The sequence below is a fragment of the Lissotriton vulgaris genome, chromosome 5, assembly GCF_964263255.1.
Source record: "Lissotriton vulgaris chromosome 5, aLisVul1.2, whole genome shotgun sequence".
NCBI lineage: Eukaryota > Metazoa > Chordata > Amphibia > Caudata > Salamandridae > Lissotriton > Lissotriton vulgaris.
Window position 1 is genome coordinate 1999896528 of NC_141693.1, and position 18493 is coordinate 1999915020.

Sequence of the window (18493 nt, forward strand, 5' to 3'; positions counted from 1 at the left end):
CTCTGGGTGTGGCTCTGTGTGTGGCTCTGTGTGTGGCTCTGTGTGTGTGTGTGTGGCTCTCTGTGTGTGTGTGTGTGGCTCTGGGTGTGGCTGTGTGTGTGTGTGTGTGTGTGTGTGTGGATCTGTGTGTGTGTGGATCTGTGTGTGTGGCTCTGTGTGTGTATGGCTCTGTGTGTGTGTGGGGCTCTGTGTGTGTGGGTGGGGCTCTGTGTGTTTTTGTGTGGCATTTGCCAGAGATTAAACTATTGGCATTGTAAATGACAATGCCATTTATTTATCTGTTTTCAAAACCAACACATAAATATAAATGTTGTCATTTACAATGCCAATAGCTCAAACTTTTCAAAAGGCGAAACCATTGCATTGTAAATGCTTGTTTACCTTTTTATTTGGGACTCAGCTGAGTCAGAGTCTCAAAATGGCTGCCAACAATTACTGGTTGTAGTGTTGGCAGCCAATCAGATGTCAGCACGAGATCTGTTGGATTTGTGGAGGGTCCGCGCCTCTAGATATCTATATTTCTTCCATTAATATCTCAAATTACTGAATAGATTTACACCAAATTATAAGAAGCATTCCCATAGCCAATAGCTGTTGCCTTTGGGACCTTATTAGTGTTTAGCCATCCAGCTCATTATCCATTACATTCACCATTTTAAACATGAAAGTTTTAGTAAATCATCTATGATATACTGACCTTATTACTACCAGGCATTAATTAAAGTCCTTTGACCTTGTTGATATTTTGATGCTTATGCAAATTTGAGGAGGGATAGGAATTATGAGATGCGTGGCAATGAAATGTCACCTACATTTGTGCTGTAATGTATAGAGACGTTGGTCACTTGCGTTCAAAACTGAAGAAACGAGGCAAATTATATTTGTTAAAAATACAAACAAATGGCTACCCCACGTTAACAGCGGCCCAAGCCAAGAAACACATTTAAAATAGGTTCAAAATTGCCAAATATTATTTGTACCCTGGTCAAAGGCGGGATTAGCTTGTTTCAGCTGTGCCCAGATGCAGATTACAACAAAGGTGTCGCTCAGTCCAAGCAGGTAAATGGAAAAGAAACTGTCATAACAAAGAGAAAAGGGTTCTGCATTCATCAAGAGCTTGAGTACCAGTTCCCCGTCGTCCACTGCCCAACTTCCCTTAGTCGAGCTTCTCGGAGCCGGTGCAGCCCTGGGATTGGCTCGCTCAAGGCGATGCTCTGCAACAGGCTGTCACCAGCAGCGGCCAAGGCTCCGGGAGGTTGGTGCAGACAAATGGGTCTGGGTCATCGACTCGAGGCACTGAAGGTGACTGGGGCCCACGCAGGCCTAACTACAGTATTTCAATTACTACCACTACTGTGTGCAGTCCCATAAAAGATGACCTTTACTGCCGCTGGGTGTACCACGTGAAAGTAATCTGCCACCCTTCTGAGCTCACGCATCGGGCGTCAAACTCTGGACATTCAGCTAAAGTTGTGTACTGTACGCGGAGACCTTTATATTGTGTCTTCAAACTCTGCTGCCATAACCAGACTGATCTCTTGGAAGTAAGGAGGTGGGGGTGAGTTCTAAAGAGGGAGGAGTGGAGAGTGTCGGAGGTGGAGGGCATAGTTTTGAGGCGAAAGTGCCGTTTCAACTGGGTAAACCGGGGAAGGGAGGATTGCTTTGTAGCCATATTGGTATTGTCACCTATTTGTGTGAGAGGGAGAGTTGTTGCCTTGTGCTCTGCGTGCTATTTTGAGCATGGTACAGCGGTCTGTGCTGGTCTCTCCACTCCGCAACCCCGTTCTGCAGGATCTGCAACCTTGTGTGGCGTGAAAGAACTACAAATGATAAACCTGTTTCTACCTCTCGACCTTTGCATGTGCTCTGCATCAGGAGGAGAGCGAGACCTCCGGCAGCTGCCGCCTCTTCTCGTGCGGATAGCATATCACGTCTTTCAATGCTTCTCCAATAAAAAATAACATTTAGAAAAGAAATAAAAAAAACACGCGCATAGAAAATGGAGAAGAGAAGGGACAAGGGAAGTGGTCAACACGGGAGATGAGCGGGATTGCAGAATTTACAACACTGAGAACATGAGGAGGGGAGGAAGGGGTTAAAGGCAGCACTGACAACGGGCATCTAAAAAGCAGGACGGTGGGTGGCGCTCGGGGCTACAGAGCACGATACGGGACATGAGCACACTTCAGCTACTGGTGAATTTGTAAGTGCATGCAGAACTTAACTTAAACAAGGTAAAGAATAGGTGCCACTTGTATGAGTTGCAGACGTACATTTGAAATGATGTGTGGGCTAGTGGTGAGACGTGGAGGTGTAGTGGTGAGACGTGGAGAGTGGAGAGGTGTGGCTCACTGGTTAGAGGCGGCAGACCCGAGTGCAGAGAACGGCCCGGGACCAGGGTTCGATTCCCGACGCGGCAGGGTCTTGGACCAGGATCTGCGGACTGATAATTCTCGCATCGGTGCCTACTCCGACCAGGGAGCACACTCGGCAACTCTGGGCATTAGCTTGCCTCATCTCCACAACGGCCCCACACAAACGCCGGGGATGCCTGGTTTCACCTTGGAGACCCCCAGGAGGGACTATCTCACAGGGAAAGCCAGGACGGGTTCCCCAGCGGTCTATAGCGCTACGAGGCCTCCGGGTAGCAGTGCGCTTTACAAGACACAACAATTTACAATTTACATTCGACATTGGTGAAGAGTGTAGAACATATGGGAGACTTCCACTGCGATTGTAAGTGTATTCTAATGGTGCGCGGCATTAGGATGATTTCGGGAATGTGTGTGATATTTTTGCAAACTAGGCTTGATTATCCATAAAGTGGGCATAAGTTATCTTTGGCTAATGTATAGATGTGAAGGTGTTGATGTAAAATATTATGTCCTTTAAGGCCAGATGAATTACGTAACGGATACGCCAATCGGGAAAATAATGACTAAAAACGTATTAAACAGTACTGAAAGTTTAATCATTTGCTAATCTCCAGAGACATTATGTTTCTTTTGCCCCTGAATACCACTACAATCGAAGAATACTGTTCACTAAGCGTGGGTGATTTTACAGATTAACTTCATGTCCTGGATTTTGAGAAAGGTTACACTTATTAGCACTAGAGAAGTGATGAATAATGTGGATGTATGCGTACCTTTCTGAATACCATCCCGTTACAAGAGTGTATAGGACACTGTCACATACAGTGGATGATTGTATCAACAATGTTATTTGAGATATCAGTAGTGATGAAATCAATGATGTCATTTAACATGTCACGACTGATCTAATATTTGATGTCATAAGTAGTGCATGGTGGGGGCACAAATTATAGTTAGGTTGGTCTACTATAACTGATAATATGTCAGTATTTTTCCAAACCTTATATTGTGTGTAACTTTGTCATCTAACAATAACGTACGTCACCATAAACTGGTTGGAGGAGCATATATATATATATATATATATATATATATATATATATATATATATATATATATATATATACACACACACACAGTTTCTGTTTCTCCGTCGAGGCTGCCCACTGCTAGCGCCTGCCCCAAACAGCACACACACATACATATATATATATATATATATATATATATATATATATATATATATATATATATATATATATATATATACATATACATCAAAACTGAAAAAATCAAAAGTTACAGCGATGTTATAGTTAGACTCAGAATATACAAGCACAAAACCATAGAAATTCAGCAGTTGTAGTTACCTGAGCTAACTATAACTCACTCCCTGCAATGCTCTGCTTATGACTTCACATATTATATAAATCATGACATGGTTAGTACATTACTGATGACATCACCAGGTCCCTAGATATACAACGTTTTGGAGCATTAATTGCTCAAACACCACTGAACAGATTTACACAAAAACACAAAAAAAATTCTTATTGGGCCACGATCTAGCGTTCTGCAAAAATTGGTGTCAATCCATTAAGTGGTTTAAGCTGTAGCTGTGTCTAAACTTCCTATGGAAAAGGATGGAGAAAATGTGTCTTGGGGCCCCCTGTTTTTTTTCTGCCCCCACTTGATGGATCACCATGAAACATTCCATGTGCAAACTAGTTAAAAAGTAACATTTTTTGGGAACGTTTCGTGCAGATTCATCACACAGCCCCAAAGTTATTAGCAAGACAAAAAAATGCATTGCCAATGGAAATGCTGACTATTACTACCCAGTGGCTACTGGGACATATATATAAATATATATATATACGTGAACAAGCCGTAATGGCGAAACGCGTCGTTTGTCTATCTGCCGAATAAAATTTCACTTGCAAGGCAACCCGGGTGTCCGAGTATCATCCTTACTGGGAAGTGTTGTGGAAAGAATTTGCTGGGGTACCGGCTACCCAACTCGGACTGCCCTATGACAGCGATCGATCTTTTATGCCGGTAATGGTGGAGAAATATATATATATATATATATATATATATATATATATATATATATATATATATACACACACCCACCATACACTTGATTTAACAAGTGCTACATGTTTGAACACTGTTCATTTAGTTTGTGAAATAATTGAATACATAGTATATTGTTGTTTCACATTGAAGGAGGTCTGAAGTTTAAAAGTCTTTATAAAACTCAGTACTGAATACATTTTAGCCTGTTGCATTATTGCACAATGTCTTGTTTGGAACAGTATTTTAGACCATCAGTGGAAACATGACAACACAAGTTGCGGTTCCTTGTGGACACGTGTAAATAGGTCCAGGCGGGTACATTCTCCAAGGTGAACAAGGGAAGTCAGCAGAATAGAGAATTGTTTGCGAAGAAATTGCCAGGGTGGTAACTAAGCCAAGACCTTTGATTTGAGTCAAATTATGTGGATAATATAGTTACAGGGGCTTTCAGAGAGCCGCCTTCATCCGTTGGACTGTTTTTTTCAGTCACATTTTCCCCCCCCATAAGAATACAGCTTAGGGAAATTGGTAAGTCCGTATGTAGTCATTGGCTAACACCAATGTGAGTGACAGCATTCTGCTCCATCACAAGGGGCTACCAAGGCAGACGCACACTCCATGTTTAAAAAAATAACAAAACCAGCATTGAGAAAGCCAAAATGCTGGCAGCCAGCACCAGACTTATTGTCTTTGCCAGTGCTTGTTTTATTTAGCGCTAGTCACCTCACTTGTGTCTTTGTATATTCGCTGTAAATACCTGTGGTTAACATAACCAGATTTATGGTACTCTTTCCAATCTTCAAGCACTACCCTTGCTCTTTGTTGGTCTTCAACGTTAATGATGGTGTCTCTGAGCACTTGCTCTTTGTTGGTCTTCCACCTCAACGGTTGTGTTTCCGAGTGTTACCCTTGCTCTTTGTTGGTCTTCAACGTTAATGATGGTGTCTCTGAGCACTTGCTCTTTGTTGGTCTTCCACCTCAACTGTTGTGTTTCCGAGTGTTACCCTTGTTCTTTGGGCATCTTTCACGTTAACGGTGTGTCTTCGTGCACTACCCTTGCTCTTTGTTGGTCTTCCACCTTAACGGTAGCCTGCGAGCAGGACCCTTGCTCTTTGTTGATCTTCCACCTCAACTGTGGGGTTTCCGAGTACTACCCTTGTTCTTTGTGCATCTTCCACATGAATGGTGGTGTCTCTGAGCACTACCCTTGCTCTTTGTTGGTCTTCCACCTTAACTGTAGTGGTTCCGAGCATTAATCTTACTCTGTGTGCATCTTCCACATTAATGTCGGTGTCTTCAAGCACTACCCTTGCTCTTTGTTGGTATTCCACATTAACGGTGGTCTGCGATCACTAACCTTGCTCTTTGTTAGTCTTCCAACCTTAACAGTGGTGTCTCCAAGCACTACTGTTGATCTTTGTTGGTCTTCCACATTAATGGTTATGTCTCAGAGCACTAACGTTACTCTGTGTGCATCTTCCATGTGTTTACGGGGGTGTCTCCATGCAAAACCTTTGATCTTTGTTGGTCTTACACATTAACAGTGGTGTCTCCAAGCCCTACTCTTGCTCTTTGTTGGTCTTCTATATTAACGGGGGTGTCTTCGAGCAATAACTTAGCTCTTTGTTGGTCTTCCATCTGAATGGTGGTGTCTCTGAGCACTATCCTTGTTCTTTGTGCATCTTGCACGTGAATGGTGGTGTCTGCAAGCACTACCTTTGCTCTTTGTTGGTCTTCCACATTATCATTGGTGTCTCTGAACACTTCCCCTGCTCTTTGTTGGTCTTCCACATGAATGGTGGTGTCTCTGAGCACTATCCTTGTTCTTTGTGCATCTTGCACATGGTGGTGGCTCTGAGCACTGCCTTTGCACTTTGTTGGTCTTCCACGTTAAATGTGGTGTCTCCGAGGACTATCCTTGTTCTTTGCTGTTTTTCCACATTAATGGAGGTGTCTCTCAGTAACTACCCTTTCTCTTTGTGCATCTTCCATGTTAATTATGGGGTCTCCCAGCACTACCCTTGTTCTTTGCTGTTTTTCCACATTAAAGGTGGTGTCTCTGAGCACTGCCCTTGTTCTTTGTTGTTTTTCCATGTTAACGATGATGTCTCTTAGCACTACCCATGTTCTCTGCGGTTTTTCCACATTAAAGGTGGTGTCTCGGAGCACTACCCATGTTCTCTGCTGTTTTTCCACATTAATGGCGGCGTCTCCCAGCACTACCCTTGTTCTCTGCTGTTTTTCCACATTAATGACGGCGTCTCCCAGCACTACCCTTGTTCTCTGCTGTTTTTCCACATTCCCAGCGGGCTCAGGCATGCACTGGGTGCGAAGCAGGGTTCAAACAGAGAGCTTCGGACCCTCCCTGTCACAGGTCCCTCCCGTACATGGCTTCTATGAGAGTGCTCCCTTCAGGGGCGCCCAGGGCATTACCTCATTCTTTGATTAAAAGGCTCCTTTGGTGCCAGGCAACTGGAGTCCGCAGCGGAGGATGGGATGGGCTGCAGGGCTCTGACTGCTGCCAGGTATAGAGCGATGCTTCCCTTGAGGACTCCTGGTTCTCCAGGGATCTGTGGGCGCAGGTGATGGTAACTGCAGGCAGGGCAGCAGAGAGAGAGCGAGAGAGAGAGAGAGAGAGGGCTACGGGGCAGCTTCCTTTAAAGGCCCTTCTCACCTGTCTGCCCATGTGATGGTGAGTGTGGGCAGGGCAGCATGGAGAGGACTGGGCAGCTTCCTTTAAAGGGCACTTCTTGTCTCTCTGCCCATATGATGGTGAGTGAGGGCAGGGCAGCAGAGAGGATGGGGCAGCTTCCTTTAAAGGGCCTGTACAAAATGCTGCGCTCGGATATTATTGAATATCCCAAAAGGCCCCTCTACCTCCGCTGCTATTAGATTGCTGCATTGGCTTCCAATACAGCAGCGTATGGAATTCAAGGTTTTATGCCTGGTTCACAAGACACTATATGGCGGAGGGGCACTATATGTCCGTAGATTTTTCCATCTGTACATTCCTGCTAGAAGCCTCAGATCCTCAAACACGGGGCGCATCTGTACCATCAGTCTGTAGATCCAGATGGGGAGGTAGGAGCCTATAGCACTGTTCAGTCAGGCTATGGAACCAACCGCCTACCACTGTGAGTCTTCAACCAAACAGGCTAATGTTCAGGAAACTGTTAAAAACTTGGCTGTTCCCCGGGGCATAAAACGGCTGGTATACCGGTTTGTAGTCCCTCTCTTGTCTCACTTTAGCTCCAAGACGCCTCAGCATTTGAGCGCTCTATCAACTTTATCCTATCCTATCCATTCTCGCTTGTCTGCCCATGTGATGGTGAGTGAGGTCAGAACAGCAGAGAGAGGGCGGGGCAGCTTCCTTTAAAGGGCCTTCAGGGCAGCAGAGAGAGGGGGCTACAGACCGCTACCTTTAAAGGGCCTTCTTGTCTGTCTGCCTGTAGTGTTGCTCCTGGTCTTCCTAAAGGTCCAAGTCTTGTTATTGTATGGGGTAGGGCGCCATTAAATCAGAAAATATGTTCCTGGTAAGTAAGAGAAATCTCAATCTCCTCAAATGAATTGTAGACCCCTGGAACTTCTTCATGTTAATAATAATGAAATGTTTTTGTTACGGTATTCGCTGCCGGGAATGTAATCAATGAGTAGAATACCTCTGTTTTTAAATCTTTGTGTGCCTCTATCACGAATATTACTACACCTCCTCTGGATGCTAACCCATGTCTGAGTAGTCTGTCGGAGTATGTCTTACGTTGGGTGCAATCTGTATTTTATCAGTATATTCCTCACCCTCTGAGTGATTAAGTACCTGGTCTATTGGGTTTAAATCTCCGTTCTCGATAGACATCGCGTTTAAGACCAGGAATAACTGTCCAAGGAAATTTAGAAAAGGTTTTATGCATAATTTTGGGGAAATTGTCCTTTAAGCTTGATTAACCAACCGCCAATAAATAGGATAGCTCACCTACTCAGCTGTGGCGGAGTTTTTTGCCTACCCACTCCAGGCGTCTCTTGGTTTTGTGAGTAGGGTCTCTGAGAATAAGCACAACTGAGCTACTCAGATTCTACTGTAAGTCATTCACAATTTTTATCACGCATGGTGTGAGAACAAGTGTGAGAACAAGTTATTATTCAGGTACCTTGCTCCCTTGTCCATATACACAGTATATATATATATATATAATAAATGTCACATATCATACTCACTCCGTCCTTTTTAATTGAAGATGTCCCTTAATGCCCTGTCCTGAAGAGACCCATATTCTGGAGGGTCGAAACGCCTTCGACCCCACAAGGAATTGAACCAACAATTAATACCCAGGATTACATATAGACACTATAATTAATTCATTATCAATATTTTGGTCAATTTCCTTCTTAATTGTTATTCTATGAGAAACCACTGTGCTTGCATTCAATATATGTTTGTATATTTAATTTTTTGGTTTCACATGTACACTTTAAACACTGTGCACCTTTTCTCTTTTTGTGTTCACATGAATATGTGACAAGCTGAATACAATTGTATAATTTTGCAATTTTGTTTTGAAGTGTATAAACAGTTTTGAGAACTCTCTCAAATTGTTGGTGTAACCTTTTTTGACATCCCTGATAGCCCTTTTTGTGTTGTCCAACCACCCAGCCAGCACCTTAATCAAACGCCTAAGCATGTCCTCCCAGTGTCCGTGCTCGCCATGCGCTTTGTGGCTCTGAATGTGCGGATGAGCGCAGCCTGCGTGCGCCGCATTGACGCCTGGCCTGCGCCTCCAGGCACAGCGCGAGTGTGTCCAGCGCCTCCATTGGAAGCAGGGGGCTCGAAGGGTGCACTGCCTGCAGCCCCTGAGGCCCTGGCCCCTCAACCGTTCGAAGGGCCCATTCAGCCCAAGTGAGATACCGAACACTCGGGCCCATCATCAGATTCTTCTTTTGGCATAATTATTCTACTCCTCTCAACATTGGAAAGGGGCACGAAGAGAGTTGTGAGAGAACACCAGGACATGATGGACGGAGCGCTGAGACTTCTCCCCCCCCCCCCCCGTCACAGATATGGGTTGAATCCATCATTGTTCTTTAGCTCACTTCACCGCCCCAGGTCAGACCTGTGCCTGGGAACAGTCCAGCCTGAACTGCCAAGCCATGTCTTCCCTGGACCGGAAACAACCATCCTGGGACCGGTTTTGGGTAACAAACGAAGAGGGCATGAACAGAGCTGTGCCACCACAGCAAGGGGGCGTAAAGAGCTGTACCATACACCTTCATGACCAGCGCAGGAGGGGGGCACGAAGAGAGCTGTGTCATACACCTCAATGACCAACGCAGAAATGGGGCGCAAAGAGAGCTGTGCCAAACACATTCATGACCAACACAGGAAGGGGGCACAGAGAGCTGTGCCAGCACAGGAAGGGTGTTCAGAGAGAGCTGTGCCATACACCTCCATGACTAACACACGAAGGTGGCGCAAAGAGAGATCTGTACCATACAGCTCCATGACATTAAGGGAAGCGAACACGAACATAGCTCTACCATACACGCCCATGACCAGCGCAGGAAGGTGGTGTGAAGAGACCGGTGCAATACACTTCCATGATCAGCACCAGGGGTATGAAAGAGCTGTGCCATGAACCTTCTAGTCCAGTGACGGCATGGGGCACGAAGAGAGCAGTGCCATGAACCTTCTAGTCCAGTGACGGCATGGGGGGGGGGGCCGAAGAGAGCTGTGCCATGAACCTTCTAGCCCAGTGACTGCCTGGGGGGGCCGAAGAGAGCTGTGCCATGAACCTTCGAGTCCAGTTAAGGCATGGGGCATGAAGAAAGCTGTGCCATGAACCTTCTTGACCAGTGAAGGCATGGGGTGCGAAGAGAGCTGTGCCATGAACCTTCTAGTCCAGTGACGGCATGGGGCGCGAAGAGAGCAGTGCCATGAACCTTCTAGTCCAGTGACGGCATTGGGGGGGGGGGCGAAGAGAGCTGTGCCATGAACCTTCTAGTCCAGTGAAGGCATGGGGAGCAAAAAGATCTGTGCCATGAACCTTCTAGACCAGTGAAGGCATGGGGTGCGAAGAGAGCTATGCCATGAACCTTCTAGTCCAGCAGAAGAGGAACACTCGAAAGGATTGTGTGCCCTGTGTCCTTTCATGGATACCTTGAGGCTCCTGCCTATCCCTTTTTCAAGCACCCTAACCCTCCATCGTACGTCGAGGTAGTAGAACTCGCTGTGTGTTGCTTATGTAACGCCCCCCTTTTGCCTGGAGTGTGGTCTGCCAGGCTGCCCTAGATTAGTATTGATGAGTGTGTTTATGAGTATCGAACAGAGACAAATGCAATCAATAAACAGCGTGAGCAGCCGGAGCTGCATGTCGGGCAGATGCTTCGACGTGTGCCCACTGTTTGTTATTGTGGCAACAGATAGGTGTGTAATGTCACCGGGATATGTGCAAGCCTGGCATGGGGAAACAGATGTGTAATGTCACCGGCAGATGTGCAGACCAAGCATGGGGCAACAGAGGCGTGTGTAATGTCACCGGCAGAGGGACGAGCCAGGCATGGGGCAATAAAGGTTTGTGTGTAATGTTACTGGCAGATGAGCCGCCAGACATGTGGCACAAAGGTATGTGTAATATCACATATATGTGCAGGACAGGCATGGCGCAACAGAGGTGTGTGTAATGTCACTGGCAGAGGGGCAAGCCAGGCATTGGGAAACAGAGCTGTGTGTAATATCACTGGTAGATGTGCAGACCAGGCATGTGTCACAGAGGTGTGTGTGTGTGTAATGTCACCAGCAGACAAGCAGGCCAGGCGTGTGGCAACAGAGGCGTGTGTAATGTCACCGGCAGACCAGCAGGCCAGGCGTTTGACAACATTGGAGTGTGTACTGTCACCGGCAGGCGAGCAACAGAGGTGTGTGTAATGTCACCGGCAGAGCAGCAGGCCAGGCGTGTGGCAACAGAGGTGTGTGTAATGTCACCGGCAGAGCATCAGGCCAGGCGTATGGAAACAGAGGTGTGTGTAATGTCACCGGCAGGCGAGCAACAGAGGTGTGTGTAATGTCACCGGCAGAGCAGCAGGCCAGGCGTATGGAAACAGAGGTGTGTGTAATGTCACCGGCAGGCGAGCAACAGAGGTGTGTGTAATGTCACCGGCAGAGCAGCAGGCCAGGCGTATGGAAACAAGAGGTGTGTGTAATGTCATTGGCAGGCGAGCAACAGAGGTGTGTCTAATGTCACCGGCAGAGCAGCAGGCCAGGCGTGTGGCAACAGAGGTGTGTGTAATGTCACCGGCAGAGCAGCAGGCCAGGCGTATGGAAACAGAGGTGTGTGTAATGTCACCGGCAGGCGAGCAACAGAGGTGTGTGTAATGTCACAGACAGAGCAGCAGGCCAGGCGTGTGGCAACAGAGGTGTGTGTAATGTCACCGGCAGAGCAGCAGGCCAGGCGTAAAGAACCAGAGGTGTGTATAATGTCACCGGCAGGCGAGCAACAGAGGTGTGTGTAATGTCACCGGCAGAGCAGCAGGCCAGGCGTGTGGCAACAGAAGTGTGTGTAATGTCACCGACAGAGCAGCAGGCCAGGCGTGTGGCAACAGAAGTGTGTGGAATGTCACCGGCAGAGCAGCAGGCCAGGCGTATGGCAACAGAGGTGTGTGTAATGTCACCGGCAGATCAGCAGGCTAGGCGTGTAGCAACAGAGGTGTGTGTGTGTAATATTGGCAGGCGAGCAAGCCAGGCTTGTGGCAACAGAGATGTATGCAATGTCACAGGCAGACGATTAGGCCAGGCATGTGGCAACAGAGCTGTGTGTAATGTACTTCTCACCTTCACAAAGCAGACCCAACAATGCATTTGACCCTGAGAGGACATGTGATGCTCCAAATATACAGTTGATGTGTGTGCACTAATACTAGGATTGAAACCCTCTTACTGTTTGTGCATCACATTTTTAAAACCTATGCATTGATAATGGTTAGATAATATTAATCCAGGATCTATAAAGCGCGGCATATCACTTTTGAGGGGTCAAGGCGCTGAATTGTAAGCACGGGGAGATGAAGTGCTTTGACCAGAATCACAGGAAGTTGAGCCGATGCCCAGACACTAACCTGGTTCCCCCAGCGCCGATGTCAGCAGCTCTGGCTCTACCAGCCACACTCTCGCCCAGAATAAATAGAATTGAAGTTGGCAGTTGAATGCTGACAAAAGCAGTGAAAACTCTATGCTGCATTCCAAAACAAAGAGGTGGTCTGTGTGGACAGTGCATGGATAGGAGATATATAATTAAATGTGTGGCCGCAGAGCTCTTTACAGATCCAAATAGTCTCTCATGCATTCCATGGGAGCGGAACATTACATCGGAACTACCAACAAAAAAAAGATGAAGCTGAACTAGTCCTTGGGGCTGGTTTCACGTGTGACTGATGGACCCCAGGCAATTGGTGAAGGTTTCTGCGCCGTAGGTGCCAATGGCTGAAGTGGACTGAATCCAAGCCCTTGAGTGTCTCTCTAGAATACAGTTTGTTTGACGTCGAACTCAAAACCAGATTCTGAAGCGCTGCTGGGTGGATCTGCTGATGCGCTCTTCTCCTGGGCGGTGGTAGAACGGCAGGTGATGGAACACCGGTTCATATGCTGTCCGCCACCCCGACACTGTTAACCCACGGGATACATGTAGGCCAAATTGTACTTGCAGTAGCATTAGATGCTTGTGTGGACAGACAGCATATAGGCAGGCATGCCGAGGCACACTCTCAATAGTGCCATGATATTCAATCCTCACAAAACAGTGCAGAGGTGCACAATAACTCTGCAGAAACTCCTGCCTATGAGTGCTGAGGGGCATGCAAAAGAGCCGAGAGCTCCTAGGCCCTTGTTCTGATGGTGTATGCATCCGCAGGTGTCACCGTACCTATTGTGCTCCTTCAGCCTCTTGTGGTTGTGTTTACAGCTGTTGAGGTCAGGACCCTTATTCTGATGGTGATTATAGGCACTGACATCACCATTTTTGATGCTGGCTCTTAGCCACTTATTGTGATTGCGTTTACAGCCATTGAGGTCCATCTTCTCAAGCCAGGCTCCTAACCCCTGGTTCTGATGAGGATTGCAGCCTCTGAGACCAAAGTTCTTGAAGTTGGCTTTTAACTCCTTTTTAGGTCTCGCCTACGCAGTGCGCATGCGCTGAATAAGAGGACCTTTAGCCGTCTCTCTGCTCTTTTTGGAAACAGATACTCGTGCTTGTGGCGGCATCCACCTTGCGGGAGCGAGCAGGAGCACGCCACAAGCACAAGTGTCGATTTGGGGGTCTTTTGGCAGACTACCATAGGTGTCAGGGTCACCCTATAGTCCACTGGGGTCCGGAATACAAACTGAGACCAACGCTGGAACCAGAGAGAAAGGATATTTATTACAATCTCATGAGATGGAGAGGCCTCAACAACAGACACCCAAGGCTGTCTGAGGAGGCAGTCTGTTAGAATGGTCTTACTTCACATGTTATATAGTCTTTATCCTGCCCCCGGCATGTAAGGGAGTTGTATTACTAATGTTTTATTACATTTCTAAACAAATAGAAAATCTGGAGAATCAGCACGTGAGTAGCCTTTGGAGGTTTTAGCAGGATATGGGTAAAGCATTATAATTAGATAGTACACAGAGGTCAATCTGATTTAGATGGTACTGCAGGGCATAGCATGATTACATGTCAAACAAAGGTTAATCTGATAAGCACAGGTAACGGTGAGGACCCGGCAGGGTGTAGGCGAAAGGCATGTTTATTACAATTGAGTCCATAAATATTTGTCGTTTGGACTAATGCAGGGTAAAAGGTGAGAGGTATGATTACACAGCAAACAGAGATAAGTCTGATTAGGCCTGTTGAAGGACGCCTGCAGGGCGTAGTGTGCAGGGTGAGGACGATAAACATCTGGGAAACTCCATGTCCGACTGGTTGAGCATGGGCTGGTCAGTTAGTGGAAGGTCATAGCATGAACAGATTGTCCGTGCAGGAATGCAATAGGTCAAAAGGTAGAGATCCAGCGTGTTCGTGACACAGAGAGAAAGCCAGTCATGAAGGTTACCACCTTAGCTGCTTCGCAAATATCCCTCCCCAGTGCTGCGCTGCCCATTGGAACTAGTGCTGAATGGACGTCCAATGGTCGTGCGCAGCACTGGGGAGGTAGCGCTCGCGACGACCGTTGGCCGTCAGCAGCGCTCAAGAGGCTAAAGCGCAACATGGTGGAGCTAAGCACAAAATGGTGGAGTGAATGGCAAGATAGCAGACCCACTTTTCCACACGAGTATGTGCTTCCAAAAAGAGCAGACTGCTCTCTCCAGCGCGCCGGCGCGCACCACTTGCGGGCTCACCTCCTGCTCCCCCTCTCTCTCACAATTAACTTTCGCAGCTACACTTTGAAATGACTAACTAGGGGGAAGCAGCCGGGACCACCCAGATGACACGCTGCTGAGCCGCGAAGAGAAGCAGCCCATAGAAATCACTATGGTCAGATGCACTCAGAGGGGTTTGAGTGTGAACACAAAAGACTTGCCCGTGCCTCATGCAATGCTTGGACCTTTTAACCACATCCGCGCTAGTTGAATTCTCCTCCTGTGCTCAGATTTTCAAAATCCCATTATTCATGACGAGCTGGGCTCGTCATCAGTGTGCGAGGAGGCTACACCATGACGAGCCCAGCTCGTCATGAGCCTGGAAGGGGTTAAAGCGACGTGCAGAATCCTGCTTCTCTGCTCTGAATATCCACCTACTCATCCGTACTAACCTGCATGGTGTGCGTGCCTTTGAGAAACTTGAGGGCTAATCGCTTTGCCTTACTGTCACTGGAAGTCACTGGAAAGACTTTGCGACCTGATCGCCACGGGCATACACTTGTTTTGCGATTGCGGAACCATTGCATTTTCTACTGTTGCTTGCCTTTTGGTGGTGTTTCTGTGATACTGTTATCACATTAAGCGGGAGCAACTACGCACTTACGTCACTGTGAATTCCATCATGCAGAGCTCTGACGTCAACGGCCTTCAGAACGGCTACGTGTACTGCCATTTGCCCGAGTGTGTACTGTGTGCCCACAATGAGGGACTTAACCAAAAACTCTATCACAATTTGCAGGAATACGCCAAGAGGTACTCCTGGTCCAGCATGGGCAGAATCCACAAGGGAATTCGAGAACCAGGGAGGTACCTAAATAGCCAGCCGTCCATACAGAAGCCGGAAGTCTTCTTCTTGCCTGATTTACCCACAACGCCATATTTTTCGCGGGAAGCACAAAAGCACGATGTGGAATTACTGGAGAGGAACTTCCAGACTATCCCGAGTGACTTTGAGGCCCTCTACAAATCGTTCTCCAACTGCAGCCTGCCGCAGGGATGGAAGATGAACAGCACCCCCAGAGGCGAGTGGTTCACCTTTTATTTCGTGAATCAGCGGTCTGCATTCCCAGCAACTGACGGAAATGCCCACGGACGTACCGTTTACTTGGCAGCCTTTGTACCTTTATTGGGAACAATGTCTTTGGAAATGCCTGCATATCGGTGCTGAGTTCACTATGGCCCCACAAACATCAGAATTGAATGCCACTTAGGTCTATACAATGTGTGTTACTACTCTTACTTGCAAGGTTATTTTCTCTGACTTAACTTATCCAAAGTACATTGTGGCAATGCATGCAGTACGCGTGACCACACAGGCATTCAGTTTCACATAGTAGGCCTACTACATTCAGTGGTGAACATTTTTAGGTATTTTGAATAGGAAGACGCAGAATGACTGATAACACATTTAGGAGTCATTAGCCCATGAGAGGTATTGACCGGGCTAGTGGGGAAGACAAAGTTCATTGTTGTGTGAGTTGACTTTTCTTTGGCTGAGTGTATACGTTAAATATCGGAAAACAGTACTGTTCGAGGCATATGGGCAGCAGATGGTACATTATGAATAGATCGCCATCTGGTGTTGGGCTCGGATGATTGCACTTGTTTTTCTCTTGGAGAAGTCTTTTGTCATCACGAGACTGGTGACTCCTCCTTTGGGTGCTAGTGCTCATGGGCATTGGCTCCATCCTTAGATTGTTTTTTTCCGCCATCGGGTTCGGATGAGGATCGAAGCGCTCCAGATCGATTTCGAGAAAAAGTGATATTTCGGCGCGTATTCCAATTCGACGGTATTGTTATCGAACGCGATTTCATTTCCATTCCGACGCGTTTCGACTCCAACAATAAACATTTTCTTCTACGTCGACGAGACCGGGAGGCCTTTCTCGACGTAGTCCAGTCCGGAGTCCATGGAAAGGACTTCATTTAAGAAATGTCCAACGTGTGGTGCTAAGTTCCCACACAATGACCTACACGAGGTGTGCAATCTCTGCCTATCGCCTGAACACGAATCCAGGGACTGCGAAGCCTGCGCAGCTTTCTCCTCCAAGTCGACGATTAGAAACCGTCGAGCCCGAAGACACAAGGTTTCAAGAATGCAGTCGGAGGCAATCCCGGAGCTGTTCGAAGACCAACACCTCGAAGAAGAAGAAGAGGAACATGAAGACGAGTCGGGGTCGGAAGGGGACGAGTCTGATGTCGAGGAAATCGACGTTCAACAAACCGTGAGTGACTACGTCCCCTTGCCAAAAAACCGACCCCGCCTTCGAGCCCGGTCAGACCACCGAAGAAAGTTTCCGACGCCCCGCCTTCGAGCCCGGCAACGAAACCGAAACAGAAACCGAAACTCTCGGGCTCCCACCATGTCGGATCCGAGAAATGGTCGACATAGACATCGACACCGAAGCTCCATACAAAGGAAAGCTCGGCATCGAAACATTCCATGTCGATACCGAAACATGCTTAGACGTCGAAGACTTACTCGACACCGAAAAAATCGGAATTGAGCAAATTCTCGGTGCCAAAAACACAGAACATTGACGGTCAGAAGCAAAGGCACCTTTCGGAACCAAAAACTTCGGTACCGACACAGGAGCAGCAGACTGATCCAAAACAAAAGACTTTGTTTATCGATCCGCAAACTGGTAAAGTGGTGACAAAATCACCGAAAAAGAGGAAGAATGAACTAGATGACAAAGCTCCTCCTCCTAAAAAGAGAACAATGGGGACAAATACAACTCCTCCCCTTTCTCCTCAGCCTAGAGACTCAACCTCTTCTCCTATTCCTCACACTAGGCCAGCTATTCCTCCACCTTCTACACCAAGACCATCTACACCTCAAACAGATGTAGACAGTGATGCAGGGGTGGAAGAACCTCATGGAGATGACGACACTATCCCAGATGAGGAAGACCCATGGGAAAATTATGATGCAGGGTCAGACGATGATAATGAACCACAATTATACCCCTCAAAACCTTCACCACCTGATGATAATACAGGTTTTGTGCAGTTGATTAATAGGGCAGCTAAATACCATAAAGTAGATTAACATACAGAACCTCAAATAGAGGATTTCCTTTTAGCAACGCTACCTGCTGCACAAAGAACATCAGGCACACTACCTATGCTAAAGGGTCTTCTCAATCACACAGCAGACATATTCAAAGACCCTGTGAGGGCTAGGGTATTAAACCCAAGAATTGATAAAAAATATAAGGCAGCCCCAAAGAACCCAATATTTATCAAAGGACAAGTACCTCTGGACTCGCTTGTAGTTACAAACGCTCGTAAAAGAGCAAATTCATTATCTACAGGAGAAGCTCCTCCTCCTGATAAAGAGTCCAAGCTAATAGATGCATCAGGCAAAAGGGTAGCATCCCAAGCAGCAAATAGCGGGCGCATAGCTAATACACAAGTGCTACTGGCACGTTATGATAGAGCGCATTATGATGAGTTAGAAAAGCTCATCACACATCTCCCTAAGGAACATCAAAAAAGGGCAGACCAGCTCATACAGGAAGGGAAGATAATGACTAACACTTCCATTAAATGCGCACTGGACGCAGCAGACACTGCAGCAAGATCCATCAACACCAGTATCATGTTAAGAAGACATGCATGGCTTAGGGTCTCAGGGTTCAAACAAGAAGTA

General features: G+C 47.0%; 1 protein-coding gene and 1 pseudogene across 10 annotated transcripts in view; both read left to right on the plus strand.

Annotated features, from left to right (window-relative positions):
- Nucleotides 1-18493, plus strand: part of RAPGEF1 (Rap guanine nucleotide exchange factor 1) — a 714396-nt gene that overhangs the window by 204959 nt on the left and 490944 nt on the right. The gene's annotated exons all lie outside the window — the stretch shown is intronic.
- On the plus strand, nt 15235-16099 carry LOC147717990 (aspartate beta-hydroxylase domain-containing protein 2 pseudogene; annotated as a pseudogene).